Consider the following 12,387-nt stretch of genomic DNA (forward strand, 5'->3'; position numbering starts at 1 on the left):
ATGTGCTAGGCACTGTATCTCATTTGATTCTCACAACCACCCTAGGGAGGTAAGGGCTATTATGATCCCCATTTTACAGTTGAGGAAACTGAGGCAGACAGAAATTTGATGACTTACTCAGGGTTGCACAACTAGTCAAGTGTATGAGGCTGAATTTGAACTCATGTCTTTCTGACTCCAGGTCCAGTGCTCTATTCACTGGGTCCTAGGAAGATAAACATGGAAGAGGAAGCACTAGCAACAGCAGGGACAGGGAAAGACCTCCTGGCCAAGGTGGTACTTTATCTAAATTTTAAAGAAAGAAAACCAGGGATCATAAGATATTGTCCTTCCTGACTTCCTTTGGATTCCAAAACCATGCACCCATGATAGTTAGATACCTTCATTTCTGGTCCTTCTCCCATGCCCCCATGTTTTCAGATCCCTTTTCTGTAATGTGTTCCTTCATTAAAATGTAAACCCCTTCATGGGGCAGCTAGGTGGCAAAGTAGATAGAGCAGAGCTCTTGAAGTTGGGAGGACCTGAGTTCAAATCTCACCTCAGACACTTAATAGCTGTGTGACCCTGGGCAAGTCACTTAACCCCAACCCCAATTGCCTTAAAAACATCCAGGGCCATCTACAGTCATCCTGATATGATCTATCTATCTATCTATCCATCCATCCATCCATCCATCTATCTATCCATCTATTTATCTATCTAATCTATCTATATCCATCTATCATCTCTATCTCTATCTCTTGCCACTGGACCCAGATGGCTCTGGAGGAGAGAGTGAGGGTGGTAACTTTGCACAGCCCTCCCTCACTTAAATTCAATTCATTGCAAGTCATGACATCACCTTGATGTCATGGTCCTCTTCAAGAACGAAGGACCAACAAGGACAACAAACTCACTGAGGACAGGGATTGTCTTCCTTTCCCTCCCCCTCCCCTTCCCCTCCCCCTTCCCCTCCCCCTTCCCCTCCCCCTTCCCCTCCCCCTTCCCCTTGGATTTATATCCCCAGGGGCTTAGCAGGGTTCCCAAAGTGCTTAATAGATATTTGTTTGCTTTGTTTTTAGTGAGGAAGAACATTCCAGGAAAGTAGGATAGTTGTTGAAAGGTCATGGTGACATTATGTATAGATGGGAAAATTGGCATCTGCAGAGGTAGTTATTGAAAGTCTCTCAGTCAGCTTTTTTTGCTAATAAAGAAAAGACATGTTCCAGTCTAAATTATCATTTCACTGATCCAATGATTCAGAAAATTGCTATATACAGCACTGGACTTTATACACACAGCCCCAATGCCAGAGAAGACCGTTTGGTCCTAGGTGGCATTAACTTTTTTAGTATACAGGGTCCTTCCCAGGTCAAGGGAGCTGGGCCATCATAGCTCTGGGTGACCATGAAGAGCCCTCTTACTGGCTCATCATTCATATACCCTCACTTGACCCCTCTAACACATTTTTATTGCTATTGGGCCCCCCACCTCCACTCCACTGTCGAGAAGGAGAACCAGGAGGCAGACTGGGGCAAGCTTCTGAACCCATGGAATTCTTTGTCAAGCCACAGCAAGGAAGAAGCCAGATGGTGCAGAGGCCTCCAGAGACGTTGCCTGGCCCTCCCTGGCCTGAAGCTCCTTACTCCTGGAGCCGTTGGGTAGCTAATGTGTGCTCGTGCCAGCTCTGGGGATGGCTCTTAATCTCATTGTCAGGCTGGGACCTGCCAGGCACAGGAAGTTTGCCTTAGGGCACAAACAGCCCGCCACAGGAGAAGGAAGATGGGGAGGGAGGAAGGTGAGGCAGCCAGGCAGGCAGGCAGGTGAATGGAGGGAAGGAGACAGCAGGTCCCACCTCCCTCAGTACCTCAAGGTAGACCTTCCCTGCCACCCCCACCTTTTAGCCTTGGAATTTCTCTTTCCCTGAGGAATCTGGCAGAGCCTCAGACATTTGTTACACATTCCTATCATCAGAGAACGTTAGAGCTAGAAGGGACCTCGAAAATCAATTTATCTGACCCCTTATTTTACATAAAAAGAAACTGAAGCTCAGGGAGGATGGGTAACTCAGGCAAGGTAATGCAGAGAGTTGATGGAAAGGCTAGGACTAGAACCTAGGTCTCATTATTTCAGAACAGAGTTTTTCGTTTTCTTTTCTTTTGTTTTTTACCAACTTAGAAGGTGTGGTGTAGCCAATGGGAGACTGCAAACAGAACCTCCTCTCTTACCTCACCCCGAAGTGGGACTACACAACTAAAATAATGATAGCTAACATTTATAATAGTGCTTTAAGGTTTGCAATGTGTTTTATGCCTATAATCTCACGTGATCCATACAATAACCCATTGACATAGGTGCTGTTATTGTATGTGGTGACCTGTGGGGGATCCCACATTTCTCTATTCATTTTTTTTTGTGGGGCAATGAGGGTTAAGTGACTTGCCCAGGGTCACATGGATAGTAGGTGTCAAGTGTCTGAGGCCAGATTTGAACTCTGGTCCTCCTGAATCCAGGGTCTGTGCTTTATCTACTGCACCACCTAGTTGCCCCCTCTCTATACCTTTTCAACGGAATGAGTACATCACAACTCAACAGTAGCCTCCTTGCCTTTGGAAATGCCCTCATAGCCTGTTTGGAGTTGGGGGAAATTTGCACTTCTTACTTTGGGAAGGTAGTCTAATCCTTCTGTTAGGGTAAAATATTTCTGAGGATACTCAGAGTTTTCAAGTTCACTTTATTATTCTTGCTCTCTCCTGATCAAGCTAGGATTCTAAAGAGCTTATGATCCCTTTGAAAAGGCAAAACTAACACCCATTAGACAACTAGAGAAGAGAACTCAACAACTTTGGAATCAACTGTGAGACATGGGAGACACTGGCGCAGGACCATTCAACATGGTACGTCTGCATCAAAGAAGGCCCTGTGCTCTATGAGTGAAGCAGAATTACAGTAGCTCAAAGGAAACATGAGATGCATAAATTTAGAGACATCTCCACTCCAAATGTTCACATATTAGAAACTGAGGGAATACCCATCAACTGGGAAATGGCTGAACAAGTTGTGGTATATGAATGTAATGGAATACTATTGTGCTGTAAGAAATGATGAGTAAGCAGATTTTAGAAACACCTGGAAACACTTAACATGAACTGATGCTGAGTGAAGTGAGCAGAACCAGGAGAACATTGTACATAGTAACAGCATCATTATGTGATGATCAACTGTGACAGACTTAGCTCTTCTCAGCAACGTACTGATCCAAGACAATTCCAAAGGACTCATGATGGAAAATGCTATCTACATCCAGAGAAGTAACTATGGGAGGGGGCAGCTAGGTGGTGCAGTGGATAGAGTACTGGCCCTGGAGTCAGGAGGACCTGAGTTCAAATCTGGCCTTAGACACTTGACACTTACTAGCTGTGTGACCCTGGGCAAGTCACTTAACCCCAATTGCCTCACAAAAAAAAAAAAAGAAAGAAAGAAATAACTATGGAGTCTGAATGCAGATCAAAGCATACTATTCTTACTTTCTTTGTTTTCCCCCCCCCTGTTTTTTCCCTTTCTGTTTCTTCTTTTACAAGGTGACTAATGTGGAAATAAGTTTAACATGATCGCACATGTATAACCTATATCAGATTGCTTGCAGTCTTGGAGAGGAGGGAGGGGAGGGAGAGAGAAAAATTTGGAACTCAAAATCTTATAAAAAAATGAATGTGGAAAACTATCTTTACATGTAATGGTGGGGGGAGAATGCTGTTTACAAACAACAACAACAAACAACTCAACAACAACAAATGTTCATGTGGATTATTCATGTCTGACCTGTGTTAGAGCCTTCTGAGCTCATATTGGTTTGATCAGCAACAGTCAGACACACTATACCTTAACCCCAACATAGGGATGTCATTTTGGTCCTCTTCCAGCAGGAAGGACAACAACCAGGAATCCAGGGCAGGGCTGTATGATAACACCCAGTAAGTATTAATGGAATTGGAAGGGAGAGAGATCTCTGTGCTAGAGTGGCTGGTAAGGTGACTTTGACATTTGGGCTTTGTATATAAAAAGCACCCCAGGACATTTGCTCCATGTGGCTCTCTAGATAGGTTCTGGATGGCCTAGAGTAAGGTGGGGGGCCCCCATGCTGATGGTGATTTCCTGCCTGGAACATGAGTATGGTGACAGGAGTCACCATCATCTATACTGATGAAATCACAGATCCTTATCTCACACGCAGAGTAGTAACCGGCTTGGGTGAATGCTGCCTTCTTGTCTCCATTCAACCTACCCACCTGCCCATCTCCCACAAACTTCTTGCCAATTTCTCCTCTCCCTCTCTTGACGGGACACTGACCTCCACCTCCATTCTTACCTTCTGTGAGAGAATCCAGAATCCCACTGCACTCAAAGCCTCAGCCCCACCCTCCCCTTTCCATCTGACTTTCCACCAAACCCACTCTGCTGCTATACCCTTAGAACTTCCAGGCTTATTCATCTGCCTTGTACACAGACACAGACACAGACACACACAGACACACACACACACACACACACACACACACACACACACACACACACACACACATATATATATGTTACCTTCCCTAATTAGACCATGAATTACTTGAAAATGGAATCTCACCTTTCTCATTTGTGAATTGGAAATAAGTATCCTTGGATTACTTGTTTCAGAAGACTATAAACCTTAAGACCTCAAAACCTTTAAAAACTATAAAAATGTGGGTTATTATTATTGTTTGTCATTTCTAACCCTCATTGGAGCCACGGTTTCTATTTGTATCCCTAGTGCTCGGTAGATAGTATGTACTTAATGCTTTTGTTCATTCATTCATTCTTGTATCATGCATTCACTCACCAAAACAGATCATAGCTAATCTCTAACTTAATAGACATATCCTGGGAGACTGTCTGAGGTTCAGAGGTGAAGAACTTATCCAGGGACCATAGAGTAGATAAACGGCAGAGACAGGATTCAAACTCAGGTCTTGCTAACACCAAGCTCAGCACGCCATTCACTATGCCATAAAGAAATTTGTGTCTCATCAAGGAAATGTTTGATCAGCAAAGGCAGTGGGCCAGTCATGATGAGAATGAAGGATAGAAGACAGACATAGCTTGACCTAGCAAGATGCTTGGGAGATGGGGAGAAGAAAGCCTAGAGGAAGGCCCTGAAGCACACTGGGTGAATCCTGTAAGAGGATCTGTGGGAGAACAAGGAGAGGAATGGCACAGAAAAGGGGGAGGAGGAGGAGCAGAGAGGGGATCTGCACAGATGAAGGAAATACCATCCATGAGATCACAGAGCCATTGAAGTATTAAGCATTGTTGTTCAATTGTTTCAGTCATGTCTGACTCTTCGTGACCCCACTTGGGGGTTTTCTTTTTTGTTGTTTGTTTTTTGTTTTTTTTTAGTGAGGCAATTGGGGTTAAGTGACTTGCCCAGGGTCACATAGCTAGTGAGTGTTAAGTGTCTGAGGCCAGATTTGAACTCAGGTACTCCTGACTCCAGGGCTGGTGCTCTACCCACTGCACCATCTAGCTGCCCCTGGGGTTTTCTTGGTAAAGATACCGGAGTGGTTTGCCATTTCCTTCTCCAACTCATTTTGCAGATGAGAAAACTGAGGCAAACAGGGTGAAGTGACTTTCCCAGGGTCACTCAGTAAGCTAGTAAGTGGCTGAGACTAGATTTAAACTCAGGTCTTCTTGATTCCAGGCTCAGAACTCTATCCACTGAACCACCTAGCTGTCCCATTAATTAATATTAAGCATTAATAACTCATATTTCTATAGCCTTTGAAAGTTTATGAAGCTCTTCTCTCATTGTCCTGTGATGTAGAGAACACCTCTTACAGATGAGGCAACTGGGATTCTGAGAAGTTATCCACTGCTGTCACATATCTAGTAAATGGAGGGACCAGGGACTTGCCCAGAGCTTTTTCTTTTTAAAAAAATTACATTAAAAAATTGAACTATCTTTTGTTTCTATGTCACCTTATTTTCTAGATATATTCTTCTCAACGTTTCTCTCCAGGAAGCCATCCCTTGGTAACAAAGAATAAAAAAAGAAAGGGAGGGAGCAGTTAAGCAAAATTCACCCAGACATTGTAATATATTGGAAAAAGGAGTTAGGGAACCTGAGTCCAAATCCTACTTACTGACCTTGTGTGACCTAAGGACCCACCTGTGTGACTTTCAGCAACTTTCTTAATTCTTATGGGTCTCAGTTTTCTCATCTGGAAACATTCTATGATAAACTGAGAGTAGATACAACATTCCCCCACTCCCCAGTCTCCCCTCCCTGCTGTTGTCCCCTAACCACCAAAGGTGGAAGGGAAATGCATTTTCTCAATTCCTCTCCAGAAGCCCAGATCTAAGACTCTAAGTAAGACCAACATCCTCCTCTCTAACCCCATGCCCCAGGACTAGCTTCCTCCTGGAGCCCTCCACCCCTCTCCAAACATAAATGCAGCACGTGCTTTGGCATACATTGGCCCACCCCAGCCCAGCCCAGCTCGAAAGGCCAGATTTCACTGTTGGGGAGATCCAGTTCCCCATATCAAGTCTTTGCCACAGGAAATGTTACACCAAGGGGAAAATAGTTTAGGGGTAGGGGTGGGGGTGAGGAAAACAGTACCACCTCAGACTGGGGATAGATTGGGGAAAATCCAGGGGCGTCTGGGTGGAGGAAGCTGAAGGGGTGGGGAGAATGTGGAGCAGGGGACAAGGGGAAGGAAATCACGGGACTTCACCAAAGAGGAAGGTCCAGATGACAGCCCAGCTCTGTAAACTTCCAACGAGACTGGCCAAGCCAAATTTGTTCTAAAAGTTTATCTTTCCATTTTTCTCTCTCCCCTGGGAAATCTGGAATCTTACTACATAACTATATCTCTTGGACAGTGGGGAGTGGGGGGAGAAGGGAAACCTTTATTATTTGTATTGCTTCCCTGAGTCCCCCCTCCCTCTTCCCTCTCCTCAAATGAACTGTATCCAGGAGCCCCTGTCTGGGGAGGGAGGGGGTCCTGAGAGTCGATTCTCCTTCAAATACCATCCGGCTGCTGTCAGGGGGACCAGCTCCTGCAGCTGTCCTCTCCATAAAGAGAAGACTTCGGGGTTGTTAAGCATCCATGACAATGTTTTTCATATGTTGGAGCTTGGGCTGCTGAGTTGCTCACACATCTATGGATAGTCAAGTCAAATGTTTATCAAGTTCTTACTATGTGCTAGCCACTGAACCGAGCATTGGGGATACCCAGAAAGGCAGAAACGGTCCCTACCTTTAAGGATCTCACGTTCTAATGGAGAGAGACCACATGGAAGCAACTAGGTCCATACAAGATATATATGGTATAGGGTCAATGGAAGTTTATCCCAGAGGGAAATGGTCTAGGAAGGAGGAAGAGGGGCAGGAAAGACCTTGTCCAGAAAGTGGGATTAGAAGCGAGTCTTGAAGAAGCCCAAGAGGCAGAGATGAGGAGGGAGAGCATCCCAGGGATATATATATATATAAAATGAAAAGGATTCAGGAGTGCCTTTTTCCAGAGTACCCTCAAAGAGTCAGAAGATGGAGTTCTGTGGGGGAGCAACAGCAAGGAGGCCAAGTGTAGCTGGAGTTTGTGGAGGGAGGTAAAGCTCCGGAATAAAATTCCAAATTTCCTGGGAGGGAAGGGAGGGGATGAGAGAAAAATAGAAAGAGATAAGCTTTTGCAGTAAAGTTGGCTTGGTCAGTCCTGGTGGAAATAAACACTGGAACTAGACTGGAAAGGTAGAAAGGAGTCAGGTTGTTTGGGGCTTGAAAACCCAAACAGATTATATTCTATTTGACCCTGGGGGTAATAGGGAGTTATTATGAGAGTTTAATGAGTAGGGGATGACAGTAAGTCAATAAGCACTTATTAATTGACTACTATGTTGCCAGGCAGGACAGCTAGGTGACACAGTGAATAGAGCGCTTGGCTTGAAGGAAGAGTCATCTTCCTGAGTTCAAATCTGGTTTCAGACACTTACTAGCTGCATGACCCTAGGCAAGCCACTTAACCTTATTTGCCTTAGTTTCCTCAACTGGAAAATGAGCTGGAGAAGGAAATGGTAAGCTACCAAGGCTGTGACTGAAACAACTGAACACACACACACACACATTCTAAGTACTGTGCTAAGCACTGAGGATACAAGTATAAGCATAAAGATAGTCCCTGGCCTCAAAGAGCTTACATTCTTTTTTTTTAAATCATAAAAGTATTTTATTATTTTCCAGTTACATGTAGAGATCGTTTTCAACATTTGTTTTCATAAGATTTTGAGTTCCAAATTTTTCTCCCTCCCTCTCTTCCCTCCCCGCTCCCCAAGACAGAAAGCAATCTGATATAGGTTACATATGTACAATCACATTAAACATATTTATGCATTAGTCATGTTGTGAAAGTAGAATCAGAACAAAAGAGAAAAACCTCACAAAAGAAAAAAACAAAAGTAGAAACAGTATGGTTCAATCTGCATTCAGAATCCACAGTTCTTTTTTCTGGATGTGGGGAACATTTTCCATCACAAGGAGCTTACTTTCTAATGTAAGAAGACAACATATAAAGGGGGACTTGAGGGTGTGGGGGAGAGGGAGGGATATTGGTGACTAAGTCTGGAGAATAAGGTTTGGTTGGTCTGGTACACTTCTTCAAAATGGAAGAAGAATCCACCAATAACGGAAGGGGCCTGCAGGAGTAGTCAAGAGGCAGTTGTAGCATGGTGCTTTAGGAAAATCATTTTAGCAGCTGAGTGGAGGATGGATTGGAGTGGAGAAAGATGAGGCAGGGTGACCAATCAACAGGCTATTGAAGTAGTCCCGGCATGTGGTGATGGATGTCTGCAGCTGTGTGCATGGAGAAAAGGGCCCATATGCATATACAAGAGATGATGTAAAGGTAGAAACATGAAGATTTGGTAACAGAATGAGCATGTGGGGTGGGGGAGAGTTAAGGAATCAAGGTGACTTTGAGGTTGTGGGTCTCTGTGACTGGGAGAATGGTGGTGCCCTCTGCCACAATAAGAGGATCCAAGAGGGAATGGGAAGGGATATTGGACATCTACTACTCCATCCCTTTGTTTTTATAGATAAAGCTGGTAAAAACCCAGGCAGGTTAAGGCATTTGCCCTCAGTAAGTCCAGTCTTCTTTCCACTGCTGCTGTCCTTGGTTATCCTCATAATATTACTGAGATAGCCAAGGTGGGTACCATTATTCCCACTCATCTTAGGAACTTGGAATGATCGAGTGTCAGAGCTAACGGGGACCTTAGAGATCATAGAATTAAATTCCATCACTTCACAGATGAGGAAATTGAGCTCCAGAGAGGGAAGATGACTTTCTGGCAACCGTACAGTGAGTGGAAGGTGTAGCCAAGACTTGAACCCATGTCTTCTATCATCCCAACATAAGCTTGAGAGCAGGGACTGACTTTTATCTTCTTTGTTTCCTCAAAGCTGAGCACAGTAGGCAAATTTAGCAAATAATAAAAGACTAGTGGGTGAAATCAAGATCTCCTATCCTTAGGGTAGGGCAGCTACGTTGTGCCATAGTGCACAGAGTGCTGGACCAGGAATCAGAAAGACTCATCTTCCTGAGTTCAAATCCAGCTTCAGACACTTACTAGCTGTGTGACCCTGGCAAGTCACTTAACCCCATTTGCCTCAGTTTCCTCATCTGTAAAATTAACTGGAAAAGGAAATGGCAAACTACTCCAGTACCTCTGTCAAGAAAACCCCAAATGGGGTCATGAAGAGTTGCATATGACTGAACAACAACAAATCCTTAAAGATGTAACTCCCACCCTCATAGTGAGTTAGTGGTACATCAGAGACTTAAACCTGTTTCTTCCAACTCCTAGTGAGCCCAGAATTTAGGCCAATAGACACCCTACTGGATTCCTACAAGCAAAAAAAATGGAAGGCCTTTGAGAGACCTTCTAGTTTAACCCTCTCCTTTTACAGACAATAAAATTGAATTTTTTGCAGGGCAATGAGGATTAAGTGACTTGCCCAGGGTCACACAGCTAATAAGTGTCAAGTGTCTGAGGCTGGATTTGAACTCAGATCCTCCTGAATCCAGGGCTGGTGCTTTATTCACTGTACTACCTAGCTATCCCCAATGAAATTGAAATTTAAGGAAGGGAAGTCATATAATGGAGAGAGCATCATAGAATCATAAATTTAGACCCAGAAGGGGCCTTACAAAATATTCCATCCAATCTCCTCAATTTATAGATGGGGAAACTGAGGCCCAGAGAAGTAAAGTGAATTGTTCAAAGCCACACAGCTAGTGACAGAGACAAGATTTCTTATTTAGCAGTAAGGGCATTGGCTCTGAGAAAAGAGGACCTGGGTTCAAATTTGACCCTACTTACTTCTGACCTTGGAAAAGTCATTTAACTCCTATCTATATAATGATGGAGTTAGATGAAATGGCTTTAGACATCCCTTCCAACCTTAATCTATGAGCTATGAACCTTTCATGCGACTTCCTCAAATGGCTGCAGCAAATTAGTGGTAGAACTGGACTCCAAAGAAGCTAGGCATCCCGACCCCCAAACCAGAACCCAGGAAGAACTTGGGAAAGGGAGTCAAGCCAGGGTTAGACCTCTTGTTTCTCCTTCATACAACAGCAGAAAATGCGGGTTCCCTTCCCACAGGCAGCCAGCTGTGTGATTCCCTCTTAAGTTTGTCCAACTCCAGCCAAAACACCCGGAGGAGTGGCCCTGCCTGCCACTCAGGGGTTAAGCCGACAGCTGCTGGCTCCCGTTACTTGTCTCTTCTTCTAATCTCTTCTGTTTAGCAGATGAAAGTTGTTGCTTTTGCAACTTAGAAGACCTGACTCTTATAACATATTTTGATCCCTTGCTGGGCTTCCAGCCTAGAGCAGAGGAGTGAGTGGGTGACTCTGGGGACCACTCTGGTTTTCTCCAGTTGCTGGAAATGACTGAAGGTCCCTTGATGGCTCCAGACCAAGTATCCAATCATTTTCTCCTTCCCCTCCCCCCTCACATCTTTCTAATTTTCTGTCTGCCTTGCTCCTCCCCCCGCCCATCCCATATCTACCACCAATCACCAATCACCAGGGAAAGATATCTCTAGCCCTCCGTGTTCCTTCCCCATAGATCACAGCATGGGAAGTGACCCCATACAACTAAAATCTGAGCTCCACGGGGCAGCGGCATCAGGGAGGATTGCCGAATGGCCCCTGGGGAGCGCTTGGCCTCCAAGAGTACAGAGCCCAGTCAGAGAGAGGGGAGGAAAAAAATAGTAGCTGCCACATTCCTGTCTCTAGCTACCCCCAGAAACGAGAGCCTGGAATGTTAGTGCCTTAGGAAGCCTCTGTGTAGGGCACTGGGTGGTTTTTCACAGAGATTTAGGATTGGCCATTGGCTGGTATATAGCAAGAATCTCCTGAAATCCATCCTCTCCTTCAGCTTCCGTATAAAGACCAGGCAAGTGTACAAGGAAACACAAAAGAGTCCTTTGGGAAGAACTGTGCACATTCCTGTGAGGTCAGGCTAGCAGATAAGAGCCTTCAGGGACATAGGCCTCGGCCCCTCCCCACTATCCCTATTTTTTTAAAGGGTTAAAAAATGCAGGTTAGCTAAGAGGTCACTGAGTAAACACTTCTGAGGTGGCCCGACCCTTGGTAGGGTCATTGAGCGAAGACTAGTAAGTGACTGTCTAACATCTGCTTGTTCCAGTCTTGTCTGCATCTGGAACCCAGGTCTGGACAGCTGCTGTGCTCTGATGCTAGAAGCCTGTGAGTTTCATCTCTGTGGTAACCAGACCATATATACATCTGCCCTTATGAAGGCCAAGTAGGGCGCCAATCCAAGGCCAGGTTGGAAAAGACCAGTGGAAAGGGCACACTCTGGAGTCAGAGGGCCCTGGGTTCAAATTTGCCCTCTGATGCTTACCACCTGAGTCACTTTGGGCAAGTTACCTCATTTTCCTTATCTGTAAATGGAGAAGGTTGGTCTAGATGGCTTCTAAGGTCCCTTCTAGCTCTAAATCTATGATCCTATCATCTTACATGATTCTTGGTTGGGGAGCGGGGAGAGGAGAACAGGAAGATCCACAGTCTTGGAGTCAGGAGACATGGGTTTGGATCCTGGATCCAAGAGTCACTGACTATGTTGACTGTGGATAAGTCAGAACCTCTCTGAGCCTCAGTTTTCTGAACTGTGAATTGGAGATAGTGTATGTGAAACAGCTTGTAAATCTTAGAATAACGCATAAATGCCATCTGCTATTATTCACTAGGCCTGGGTTCAAGTTCTGAGTCTGTCATGAGCTAAGTGTATGACCTTGAGCAAGTCACTTCTCTCTGGACCTGAGTTTCCTTATCTGTGAGATGAGGGGGTCAGGCT

Source organism: Dromiciops gliroides, chromosome 1 (assembly GCF_019393635.1).
Source record: "Dromiciops gliroides isolate mDroGli1 chromosome 1, mDroGli1.pri, whole genome shotgun sequence".
NCBI classification, from domain to species: Eukaryota; Metazoa; Chordata; class Mammalia; order Microbiotheria; family Microbiotheriidae; genus Dromiciops; species Dromiciops gliroides.